Source organism: Belonocnema kinseyi, chromosome 2 (genome assembly GCF_010883055.1).
Source record: "Belonocnema kinseyi isolate 2016_QV_RU_SX_M_011 chromosome 2, B_treatae_v1, whole genome shotgun sequence".
NCBI lineage: Eukaryota > Metazoa > Arthropoda > Insecta > Hymenoptera > Cynipidae > Belonocnema > Belonocnema kinseyi.
In genome coordinates, this window is record NC_046658.1 from 70,775,598 (window position 1) to 70,789,953 (window position 14,356).

The 14,356-nt window shown below is 31.6% G+C and overlaps 1 protein-coding gene across 2 annotated transcripts in view; it reads left to right on the forward strand.

The window, feature by feature from the left end:
- The window catches only part of LOC117167642 (beta-1-syntrophin), a 708,662-nt gene that overhangs the window by 358,635 nt on the left and 335,671 nt on the right, over positions 1-14,356 (forward strand). The gene's annotated exons all lie outside the window — the stretch shown is intronic.

The window sequence follows — 14,356 nt, forward strand, 5'->3', positions numbered from 1 at the left end:
TCAAGAACAATAATTCTTGTTTAAAATATTTTTATAACTATTTAAACCTTTCTCATTTATCTAAACATTTTTTACCCGTGAAATTAATAAAAATGATTATTTCTTTGGGATTAGTGATACAATTAGCGAATGTCAAAAGTAATAATTTTGGTTTAAGGTACTTGAAAATTGTTTAAAGAATTTTAATTTGCTTACACCATTTTTCATCTTGTAAGTCGTGAAAAGTTATTTATTTCTGGAATTAATGTCGCAGGTAAAAAGCCTTAATAGAAATATTTTTTGTGAAAGGCAGTTTGCAGTTATTTACACAATTCACATGCTTGCTCCTTTCTATAGGAAAGTTGCAAAAAATTATATTTTTAAATATATTTAACTATATGGCTTATCAATCCATTTTTAGCCATGAAATCGGTCTGAAAAAATGAATGTCAATAACGTAACTAAAAAAATACGATTATTGTTTAAAAAATTAATTTCACTTACTCCTTTTTATAGGAAAGATAGAGAAAATTCTTTTTTTTTCCCAATATTTTACACTATGTGGTTGATTAATCAGTATTTGCTTTTATCAATAAAATTTATCAGAAAAAATTACCAATAACTTAATTTTCAAAAAGTTCTTTGAACAAATGATTGTTTAAAAAATTAGGGTATAAGTTCTGAATTAAGAAAATACTTAATAATAATTTACAAAGTGTAAGAGATACTAAGAAACTTCAATTTTCTTCACATTCCCTATGAAAAGACGCTATAAAAATATATTTTGAAAATACATATGAAATTATACATAAAAAAGTACACAAAATGCCGCAATGTGACTTATCTGGGCATGGCAGAACTGTTGTTCATTAAAAGAGTATAGATGAAAAATCTTAAAAATCTCAAACCCAATATAATATAATACGCTTTAATACATGTCTGAAAAACAGATTTCAAATAATAAATTTTTTTACTACTCTACTTTCTCACATTATTTCACTTTATTTGAAATTATTACATTTTAACAAATGTTAAGTAGCATTTCTCGAACCCTACCCCATTGTAACAGGATCATAACCGTTCGTTTTAAACTCTTCCTCCTCCTTGAAAGTGTTAGCTACTATATACTATATTAAACTTATAAAAATGATTAATTTTGTTAGGAATTGCTAATATTAAAGTTTGTTGGTATTCACGGTTATGGGTTTTGTCCAGGGCGAGAGAATGTGAAGATGTTAGTTTTTGAACTACTGGCCCTAAATGATACAAAAAAGTCGAGATTTATGAATATTATGTAATTAACGAGAGGGACAAGAACTTTAGTTAGCCGCGTAATTATTGCTGAATATGATATGTGTTCATAGCAAAATATTAAGGTGGGTCCGCTTTAAAGACACTTTCCCCTAGTTAAAATTTTACGAACCAGAAAAAAGGATTCATTCATTTTCTGAAGTTAAGCTCAGTTCGTAATTTTAACAGATGCAAATAATCGTTCTAACTTTGCTCATTTGGAACGAGATAATACTGAGCTGAGAGTTTTGTAGGATCGTTAATTATTCATTTGAACTTCGAAGGAGCATAAAAAGCTTTCTAGAAGGAGTTTAGTAGTTTTCAATGCGAATGGGTAATAGAATAATCTATATTTCAAGCTGCATAAGGTAAATGTATTATTCATTCAAATCACAGAGCTTATATACCACATTGATGAAGCACCTGTTTCAAGATGTATAGTAAGAGGTTCTCAAATTTCATACAAAATTCATAAGAATTAACTATTTAGTCAAACTTCTATAAATAAGCTAATACTTTTTTATGCATTTTTTAAGTAATAAAAAAGATCCTTTTTTCTCTTATTTCTCTTTTTAGAGGGAAATTTATCGCCTGAAAGATTTACCTTATTAATTATTTTCAAGGCTCTGAGGTTATTACTTTCTTTCATCTGGGATTGAGAATTAAGTTTATTAAAGGTTAGCACGTTCCTCACATAAAAAATATCACTGCTGAGTTTTTCTTGTACTTCGCAATCACCATTCTTTTATGTCGCGCCAACTTCTTTGAACTCCTCTTCAACTGTCACCGGTGACAAGCAGTAGAAACCATTCTTCCAGTCAGGCTTCATAAGTTTGCGACTCAGCTTCCATCTAAGAGTATTTGCTCTTTCAGTTGTGTTGAATTACCTACGAAATATCGAGAATTCTTTCCAGAAAACATGTACAGTATCACTGGTGGAACACTTTTTTAAAGGATTGTTGTTGATACTATTTTTTATTATATATTGTTATATTTCTGATTACAGAACAAAAATATATAAAATAAAGTTTACTAACGAATTTGAAATAAACCTAAAATTAATTGTAATAGCTGATTTTGAGGTAGTAATATTTCATTAAAATTCATTAAATGTAAGAAAAGGACGGTTAGTATAAGAGGAAGAAAGTGCATTTGAAGGAAGATGTTATGGATTACATAAGTTCATTGGAGTTAGACTCTCCATTAAATGTTAGTGTCGCAACGGGAAGAATTTATCTCCTCTATCAAGCATCTTGAGACCAATCTCGCGGAAGTCAAATATACGTAATCTAGAAACCTTGTAAGAGCGAAAGGTCGGAAGGGGTAATTTCTCGCATTGCCGCGGGAGCTCTGGCTGGTATCGCGAAGATGGCTCGTAAAAGGACCCTGCAAGTGTCTCAAATGTGCTGTTAGTACCGAATTTAACAGTACCATCGTAAATGCGATCGTAGAATAATGGTAGAGCTACTACAAAGCTTTCGGACCTAGCCCTACTTAAACTTTACATTTACTCACGTTATAACTCACCTCAACCTTACGACGATAACACCGGCACACAAAAAAAAGTGGTCTCTCCGACAGACTGCACTAGCATATTTATATGTTTTTGGGGTCGCTGAATTCGGATCCGTTGTCCAAATAACCAAGTTGGCTCGTATTTTTCTAAAAAACGAAAAAAAGACGTAAAATCGACAAAAAAAAGCGATTTTTCAGGTATATTTTTGTAAAAAAATATATTTTCTCGCCCGGTAAACTTAACCAACATATTTATATGTCTCTTGGGTTGCTGAATTCGAATCTGAGGCTCAAATAACCAATTTGGCTCATACTTTTTCGAAAATCTCAAAAATAGACGTAAAATCGACGAATACATCATCCCCGGTGAACTTATCCAACATATCCTTATTTTCTTGGGGCCACTGATTCTGAGCACGGGGTTTAAATAACCCAGTTGACTCATATTTGATCGAAAAACGCAAAATTAAACATAAGATCGACGAAAACCTTTAAACCTTTACCTTCCTCGACTGCGATTGTCGTTTACCCTTTGGCAAGGGACTCACGGTAATAAAGCACCCCAAAGGGAACAGAATTTACTACGTTCACGTCGTTGTTCCTGGGTAACGCTAAAAGTAAATAAAACTTATTTACAAAAAATCCTACTATTGCCATGCAAGGAGACTAACGCAAATTAAAAACCCCGAAACGTGAGAAGGAAAGGGAATCTACAGTGAACGACAATCCCAGTCGAGGAAGGTAAAGGTTTAAAGGTTTTCCTCGATCTTATGTCTGATTTAGCGTTTTTCGATCAAATATGAGCCAACTAGGTTATTTAAACCCCGGATTCAGAATCAGTGGCCCCAAGAAAATAAGGATATGTTGGATAAGTCCACTGGGGATGAAGATATATATTTTTTGCAAAAATATGCACGAAAAACCGCGGTTTTCGTCGATTTTACCTCTATTTTTGCATTTTTCGATCAAATATGAGCCAAATTGGTTATTTGTACCCCGGTTTCGGATTCAGCGACACCAAAAACATAATAATATGCTGATTTAGACCACCGGAGATGAAAAATTTTTTTGTTGCAAAAGTATACAAGAAAAATTGCTGTATTCGCCGATTTTACGTCTATTTTTGCGATTTTCGAAAAAGTATGAGCTAAATTGGTTATTTGGGCCTTAGTTTCGAATTTGCAAAATTATACCTGAAAAATCGCTGTTTTTGTAGATTTTACATTTATTTTTTCGGTTTTCAGATAATACGAGCCAACTTGGTTATTTGGACACCGGATTCGAATTCAGCGACCCCAAAAACATTTAGATATGCTAGTGTAGTCTGTCGGACAGACCACTTTTTTGTGTGCCGGTGTAATATTTTAGAATTCCAACTTTAAAAGAAATATTTTTAATTATCATTATTTTTAAAAATTCCAATCAAAAACAAAACATTTTGATCTATTAAATTTCATCATTGATTGTCAATTTATATCAGATTATTTATAAAACAATTAAATTTTGATTCTATTCTTCAAGATACAGATTTGGCAAAAAACCTCATTTAAATGCACAAATATTGAGAAATGAGAGATGATGAATCTGAATGATCGACTTGTTAGTTATGCGCTCGATGCATACATGACCTATATTTGAAGACAATGATTGGCCATTTAAAGAGAATTTACAATTAGTGATTCAAAACAAATGATTTCTATTGCCTTCGTCCATTTTCACATCAGGATGGGGTCAATTGTCACTTGAAAGATCATTCAATTAATTCAAGGGTTTTATTTCATTTAATCCGAAAAAGCTTGCATTTTGTCATACAATTTTTCATAAATAATTGCTTCAAAGAAATAGAAACAAATTTTAATATTTTTTTCGGTAAAATTGAAGAAAATAACATAAAAAAGATATTGTGCCTTTTTCTCCCACGAATAATGGTTTTCGACATGTAGCTCCAAATGTATAGTTCGTATGAATAATCACCGTCACACATTTTTTATCCATCCACGTATGATTTACAAGAATTCGCACTAAAAACATTAAATTGTTTGTTAATAACAATTTTTACAGTTGACATTTAAATTGACCTAGATCGAGTATGGTCAATATGATACATTAACTTTCCAATTATTATAAAAAATTATCTTAATTGTGCATTTAATAAGTTTTTTATATTTACAGTTAACACGACCAGAATAGTAACATTTCGTGTTCTTGTCGCTTCTTTTTATACTAGATGTTTTTGCACGTTCAAGCATAAAGAACTACAGTAAAGCTTCTATAATTCGAACCGCCGATAATTCGAATTTTCGATAATTCGAAGTTTTTTATTGGTCCCTGCCAAAACTTCTGTTATTTCAATGTTACAAATATTTTATAATTCGAATGTTAATAATTTGACATTTTTGTCAATTCGAATAAAATTTGACGTCCCGAGAGTTTATAGTTTCGATAATATGAAGTATAAAAGCTTTCATTTGCAAAACTCAAAGAAGATGTATAACTGAATGTAAAGCAATGTACACCTGAGATCTGCCCGCTTCAGGCATAATCCGGCAACAATGAGTAGATGCGGAGAATGTCTTATTGTTCTGATAAAATGATTAAGGGGATAGTACATGTTCAATTTATCAAAAGATCGATTTTTTTTAAATTTCAGTCACCATATACCTTTAGAAATAAAGTAGAAACCTTCTTTTACCTCAGTGCGTATCGAAAGTGGTCGAAAAACGAATTACTCCACAAGGCCTTGAGTGATCGAAATCTTATGGAAGATTTGATTATCGTATAACCCTCGGTGATGATTTTCCATTAATATTTAATAACAAAGTGACACAATAAATGTTGAAAGACGGAGAAAAAACGATTTTTTAAATTCACCATTTGTTTATTTATCAATATTTATTAATGATTGAGGATCATACGATACTCACTTACGGACTCAAGAATCAATTGGGTTTTTGGAATAAAGTTCCGAATAGCTGAATTCCCCGATTTTCTGCAAACTTCGTATATTTATGTATTTTGACGCGCTGATTACGAATATGATGGTTAAAATTGTTGATAAGGCAATTTTTATGACAAAACCATGAAAAAACCATAAAAATCATGTTTTTTTTGCTTTTATCTAAGTCCATATGCAAAATTTTGCAAAATCTTTTCAAAAAAAGTTATAGATCTCATCGAAATACATATTTTTTATGATATACATTTTTTTAAGAGTGATAATTGTCGCGAAAATGAGTGATAATCGATTCTCATTTTAAAAAAACCATAAAAATCATGGCTTTCTGCGTTCATCTGAGCCAATACGCATAATATCGCTACATATTTTGAAAAAAGTTGTATAGCCCATCAAACTACCCATGTTTTGTTTCAAACTTTTTTATCTGCGAGTGATAGTTTTCGCGAAAATTAGTGATACATCGATTTTTATGAAAAAAAACTTAAAAATCAAGGTTTCTTGCGTTTAGCTGAGCCAATACACAAAATTATCAAATTATTTTCAATAATAGTTTTAGATCTCATTAAGATGCACATTTTTTGTTTTGAACATTTTTTCTACTAGTGATATGTTTTGAGAAAACTAGTAATGCATCTGATGAAATGTAACAGCTTTCAATGTAATAAGCGACATGTCTTTCTCTACCGCCTCGCTCATAGTACTTACGGGCGTATGTTTCTTGCGTGCATTCATTATTTTGGAGGTTTCCTTTTCCCGAGTCTTAATCATGATGGATGAAACATATAATATTTTCAGTCTAAGTATGATTCTCTAAAAAAGAGAGAAAAAAACACTTCAGTGTTTGCGACAAATCGTACTCATTCCAATTGAACGATTTTTCTCAAAACACAAGAAGAAGATGACTCTTTTGGAATCTGAAATGACTTGCGGCCAGTTCTTGTGTGATAAAGCAGGCAAGCACCGTCATAATAATACCGTTGGCGAAAATACGTGCTTTGGGAGGTGCCACATTTACATAGCGGCCTGTATGCTCATTTTATACTGTATCGTTGTAGAGTTCGATTTTGAACAAACGATCCGAAAAAGCAGCATCGTAAACGGTCAATCGATTTTGCGGGAAACTGTTGCAGACCGCTTCTCTTTTTGTAGGGAGATCTGCATGGTTGCTCTTGATATCATATTCGAAGAGGAAGGTCTCATCGGAGGTATTGGTGAAGTAGTCGAAATAGATGAGTGCAAGATCGGCCTTCGAAATACGAGTGAGGGCGTGTAGTGGAAGGATAATGGATCCTCGGAATGATCCATAGAGGACATCCCTACAGCTATCGGTTGGAAATCTGCCACGAGAATGAGAGAGATGAGACTACGTTAATATAATTAACAAAAATGTAAATAGCGGGAGGGACGGATATCCACACCGATTGTTGGAAGCCTTACATTAACCTCGAAGATCCTTGTTTCGTCCACAAAACTGTGAATCCTTCCGAGGAGTTCGTAAATCGCAATACCGGATCGCACACTCAAAACGTCGAGTCCTCTTGGCGGTATATAAAGGTAGGTGTTTCACCAATATTATATTTGTAACCAGTTCCATTGGTGCTTTGTCGCCCACTACAAGACGTTGCAAAGCGTTAGAGGTTTGACCAAAATTATTTCTGTGACCAGTCACAGGGGTCCCTCCTCGTTCCCCACGTGACCTGGGAAAGGGGTAGGGGGTTTGACCAACATTATTTCTAGAGCCAGTCACAGGGGTACCTTTCGGCTCTCTACGAGAAGATGGAAATCGGTAGGGGGAAATGGGAGTGATTTGAACAGAATTATTTTGTTAGATTGTTAGATGTATCACTATTTGTCGCGGAAACTATCACTTGTGGAAAAAAATGCTCTGAAAAGAAAATTTGTATCTGAATGAGATCTACAACTTTTGTCTGAAAAATTTTGCATAATTTTTGGTATTGGCTGAGGTAAACTCAAAAATCTAGGATGTTTATGGGTTTTTTTACATGAAAATCGATATATGAAGAAATTTTGCGAGATTTTGCATATTGGCTTAAATAAACGCAACTATGACTTTTATGGTTTTTTCATTGTTGCACCATGAAGATAGCTTAGCCGCTAATTTTAACTATCCAATTCGTAATCAGCGCAGCAAAGTACACAAGTATGCGGAATTTAAAGAAAGTCAGACAATTCAGATTTTCGAAACTGCACCCCTGTCCCCTTAAACACAATAGCTTGTCGAGTAATTTCTCAATGTTTTTTGCTTATGCTATTGATCATCTTTGGATGATTTTAGGATGGTGCGGAAACTTTATGCCCCGCCTCTAAGATGGTTATAGCCAATGAAAATTAACTATTTAGTCCAGTATGTTTTCAAAAGTGATAGAATGGGGCAGAATACGTCAAGTGTTCCAACTAAATTTTTTTTGTGTTGATCGGGTTGAAATTTGGCTGGATTATAATCCTAGTGGACCTACACTAATTCATTAAACCATAGGTTCATTTATAAACTGTTTGTCAATATACAAGGGCCTGATGTTTTCACTTTTTCACGCGTTTCTTCAACTTCACGTTAGTGTAACTTCTTTTAGGATGATTCGATTGGACTTTTATTATATTGTTTTGGAAAGACCTTTTCATGTACTTTAATACTATTATAGCGATATATTTTTCCAATTATTATTTTTTTTTTTGAAAATCAGAATTGAAATGGATTTTTTGGAAAAACAACATATTTAAACAAAATGTTCTATTTCAAAAATTAGCACATGAAAGGAGCTTTCCAAAACACTTTAATAAAAGTAGAGCGGATCATCCTAAAAGAAGTTACACCAACTTGAAGGTGAAGAAACGCGGGTAGAGTGAAAACTTTAGGCCCCTGTATTTTTTAAACCGGTCAGTAAATGAACCTATGGCGTAGCGAATGAATGTAGTTCCACTAGGCCTGACAACTAAATTATTCGATATTTCGAAATTTTTCCACGCCCCATGCCGCTTCGAATTATAGAAGAAGTTTCACTGTACTTATTTCTAGAAGATCGATCTAATACTACTAACCTTGGCTGTTCTATATATTTTTATACAATGCGAACAGAAATTTCTCATTTTTCTTATTTTTAATATGTAAAGACGTTTTATTTATCATAAATTAACTATGTTAATTAAGAAAATGCTGACGAAAATTAAGCCAGGCCAAGTTAAATATTGATATAAAATAAAAAGTCTCTCAAATAGTAGTTTTCGTGATTTTATTGTAGTAAAAATTGTTATTAACAAACATTTTAATGTTTTTAATACGAGTTTGTGTAAATCATACGTCGATGGATGGAAAAGTGTAATGATGATTAGAGACGTACGAACTATATTTTCGGAGCTACATCGTTTCCGCACTTTTGGAATTTTCGGGATTTTTCAAAAATTTATAACTCGAAAACCATTGTTTGTGGGAGAAAAATGGCACAATATCTTCTTTATGCGATTTTACATAATTTTCCTAAAGAAAATACAAAATTGGTTTTTATTTTGTTAAAGCAATTGTTTATAAAAAATGTTTATAACAAAAAGCAAGCTTTTTCGGAAAAATCAATATCGTTTTCGAAATCAGCAATTCGAAACATATTAAATAGGACTGCTATTTTGAGGAGACCTCTTATTTCAAACAAAATGATAGACAGCGCCAGGAATATGCCTCTTTTCTGTAATTGAAACATTTTGTTTTTTGAATTTAAAATAAAATATTTTGTATTTTTGTTCAATTATTTGTCTTTGCATTTTATTACATATTACGCAATAAATTGAAAAATATTTCACCATCATATTTTTGGTTAAATGTGTGAATAATTCTTTTATGTTTAATTTCACTCTAAACTTAATTTGAATAGTGCGCCACGCCGTATTGCTTTCAACATTTGATTAATTGCTGCAGTTATATTTTCATGTAAAAACCTAGAAAAACATATGGTTGAATGAACAAAGTTTTAGATCAATCAAACCTTGAATACGGTTATTATATGAACCACAAAATATTTAGTTGACCTAAGAAAATTTGTTGTTTAGTAAAATTTAATTGATTATACCATATATTTTATTTGATACGTAGCGAATATTTTGGTTGGTCGCAGTAAAACTCTTGATTAATTCAAGCAATTATTTTGCTTGGTCCAAGAGGATATTTTAGTTATTTCAAATAAGTGTTTTCGATGGTATCATGAAAAAGTTTGTGTTAATTTAACTAAAACTTGTAATTCACCTTACCATGGAATTGTGCCATTCTGTGTAAATTATTGAATAGTTTATAAAACTACTTATTAAATATCGCAATATTAGACAATTACACGGCAAGCCTTTCGTAATGTAAATTCATGAATTCGCAATCTTACGTATTTTTTTACATAATCACTTAATCCCAATCGATACTCTCTCCAGATCACTTATTTTTATAAGATCCACCGAAATGTAAACATTTTAATTTTTTTCGCGACACTACAATCTCCTGAACTATTTCGTTGAATGCAGAAATTGTTTTTTCTGTTGCAGTTTTCAATCTTCGGGAAAAATTTAATTTTTAACCGGTTGTTTTTAAATTATAGCAGGATTATTAATTATTCAAAATATAACTGACGATTGTAAAACATATTAATTTCATTTCTCATCGTAACGAAGTTTTTAGTTGCATCATAAAGAATTTAAATATGATTGCATACGCTCATTACGTTTGATTTGATATTCCGAATTAACGTCTACAATGTACTTAACAGGATTGTCGAATTTTACATCAAACTATTCACAAATAACTTTTCATTATTTCATTTACTCCTTTAATATTGAACTGTTTTCAATTCTTGCATATGAAATGAATTATAAAATAAAGAATTTGCTTGTGCCATGAATACGAAAAATAATTATTGCATGTTAACAATAAGTTTAATGGAGTTTTTTTGTATAAGAAATCAATTAATTTTAAGTTTAAATTTTATTAAATTTCTTTTTTAATAGTGAGAAAACTTGCAGGATTGGGAGCATTTACGGTTTGTTGTGATGTCAGTTATAAATGACTTCACATGACAATGTGCTCAATACAAAAAAATATCATCATATAGGATTCTAAATCGGCATTTTCAATCAATTTTAAATAAAATGATAATTGAAATCATTACTATGGAAGTGAATTTTGCTGTATTTTCTAAACTGCGAAATGTTTTATCAGTTGAACTACACAATAATATTTTGCAATAAAACATTTCAAATGATAATTGATTTGATTTTTCAAGTTATAGAAATAAGAAGACTTGTATAAAACCAAGGAAAATCAAAAAGATTAAACGAGAAAGCTATCAAATAACCACAGGACTTAATAGGACAGCTTTTTCGCCTTAAATCCGCATCTATTAAAAGACCGTTCCTTGCGTTTTTGTGGTTGAATAATGCGAAGTAGAGTCTTTTTATGGAGAAGTCTGGGAGAGATATCAGCAAGGGGCCGAGAAATAGTAGAAGAAAATCTCCAGAAAATCAGGGGATGTTAAAAATGCCTTAGAAAGAAAAAATCCCTGGTTGATATTCAAATGACACCCGCTACAAGAAGAAGTATTGCACGAATATTGTGACTTCTCCCGTCGTGAAACATCTTAAAGGAGTCATTGAGAGAACTATGACAGTATATTGCCGTTCTGATATGCAATATTAAAATTCAAAATGTTCCCAGGCACAGGATAAGAAAGGCCCTCGGCTCTCGGTATTTTAACTATTCGTAATAAAACATAACAGGTTGACGGTATTATTAATTTTATGCTAATTTAATATCCTCCGTTTTACTCTCGCCCGGAATGAATATCATATCGTGTTAAACGCAATGTAACACTTGTTTAATAGTCTTATCATATTAAACAGAGTCATAAGATATCTCTTTGTGCGTAATTGATATAACAGCATATACGATCAATTACCTGCGGATAATATGTATGATAATTTCCACCTAATATTTATTGTGTAGGAGATTTTTAATAATGATACAAAATAATTGGCAGTGGTTTTTGATTGATATTTGTGCGTTTGTATAAATTCACACTAAAATAGTTAAATTTTTTAAAATTTTAAATGGTAAGGATTTAGAATTAGCAACGCTCCTTGTGTACAGCTTTTAGCTTTGAAATGTTCAAGATTGAAACCTTTTACAGTTGAAGATATTTTACTGAAACTTTTTTTTAAATCTGACCTTTTAACGGAAGAAAGGTAGACCATCTTATTTTCTCGCTATTGTTTAAACAAAATTTATTTGTTTAAATTTTTTTCTCATAAAATTTTTAATTGATTGTATTTTCTAAATGTATAATCTAATTGAGAAATGTGAACAGCTATTTGTTAACATATTTGTTATTAGGATTACTTTAAAATTAAATTCTTAAATAATTAAGAGCAATTCGAATAAATTCGTAATCAACTGGCGATACTATTGAATAACAATTTGTTTAAACAAATACAAATAATTTCGATAATTAGCAATAGGTTCAAAAATCTAAGAATTAAGAAAAAGTAATGCAACTTTTTAAAATAATAGAAAGAAAAGGTTCCCTAATTTTTTTTTATCAAAAGGTGTACTTAAATAATTATAAATTGTTTAAATAGTAAATAGAAAAGCTCACTCTTAACATTTTTAAATTAAGTCACAACTTTCAGAAAATACCATTAATTCGCGATATTCTAAGATGAAAAATTGGTTAAACAAATAAAAATTCTTTAAAAATTAGAAAGTAGTTTAGAAAAAGTAGGATAGACTCAACTTTTAATCTTTTTAAGAAACTAGCAATCAAGTATGATTTTATAACTTTTTCCATTAAGAAGTTAAATCTATACTAAAGTAAGTTTCGTGGACAATAAATAAACGATTAATTCGCGATATTCTATAGAAATGAAATTGTTAAAATAAACAAAAATTGTTTAAACAATAAAAAATGCATAACACTCGTAATTTATTCATTATTGATGATTAATGAAAAAAAATAAAAAGTCATAATTGAGGGCAATATCCCGAGAAATCCTTATTGTCCTTTGTTGGAGTAGTTTTTGGCACGCCTGTTCAAATTAAAAACTAATGATCGATTCGTATTCCTTGATCAGTTTTCGTGAGATCATGAAAATATTGCTTATACTTCATTATACATTCTCACGTTTTTGACGAGAATTTACAAAAATGTTTTTTTCCCATGTTATTCTTATGAGAATCTTCGTCGAAAAAAACGGGTGTTCGATTTTTTAAGGAAACTAACAAAATAGAACGGGGTGGGTCCCGCAACAAATTCTATACTTTTGTTTTTGGGTCACTATATTGCTCACATTTGTAAAAATGTATTTGTTTTTCTCTAGGAGAAGTTTTGGAATCAGTATTCAAAAAATGAAAAATATGTGCCGTAAAAGCTTGAAATAATGAAACAGTTTCAATTTTTTCTCCATAAAATATTATGCGATTATCGCCATTAAATTTTTAGCTTAGAACTGTAAATCAGTATTAACTAATGATAAAGGGAATGTAATTTGATAAAAAAACCACTTACTCCGCTCTGATTCAGCTTATTTTCCTAATGAGATCTGAAAGTGAATTGTAAAAGTCGTAAAAAATACAGTGTATTGGTAGGTTCTTGAATCACCTGAAAAGAAAAGGTGATTGCTCAGCAAATGTCTCGGTAGAAGAACACAAAGTGCAACATTATTCCATCCCAGCTTCGTGAGTTTTAACGAGATTCGCGAGATTTCCTTTCTCCATTTCTGTTTACTCTCTTATCCCTCTTCTCCGTAGCAAGCTCTCTGCCCGTTTTTTACCTCCTGTTCCTCAATTAAATCTACCTACTTTCAAGAGGAAAAGAGGAATGAGAATGGGAATGGGAAAAGAAAAGAGAACGGGGAATCTCTCTCGACGTGAGGAACGCACTTCACGACGCTACTGATTTCACGTTTTTCTTTTTTACTTTCTCTCTTCTTTCACTTCTTTTTTACTCCCTCCAATTTTTCTCTCACTTCGACTCTGTCATACCCTTTAAAAAGACACGACGGAGGGGGCGGCAAGCGACTTGGGAATGGAAATAAAATACTATTCAGTACGCTCGCCTTGGTGATCGACTTATTTGCTCTAACGAGACAAACGTCACCCGCTTCGTTTTTTACTAACGAAATCTCCGGCAATTACCAGCATATTCTTGAAATCAAAAACTGAGACAATGAGTAAAGTATTTAGTAAGCATTTATTTTTATTTTATTTTAGCATTTTAATAGGAGTAATAAGAAGGTATAGGCTTACATTTTTTGTTATTCATCAGAGGATTATAGTTGCATCGACTGCCGGTGTCATTAGCGAGTGTACTATAGGTTTAATTAGAAATTTAGGGTATATTTGTAGTATTAATGTCGAGGGAGAGAAGGGAAACTTTCTGCAAATGCTTGCACAAAGCCTCGCTTCTTGCTTTGAGAACCGAACCGGCGCGCCAGGCTGCGTGTTGGAACAATAACCTAATCACGAAAGCATTTGAGCCATGATGACTTCCTTGGCTTATATACTGTTTCAGATTAAATGTTTGAAGTTTAAAATTGTTCCCTTCTATACTGAAAAAAGTTAAAACCTTTCAATTT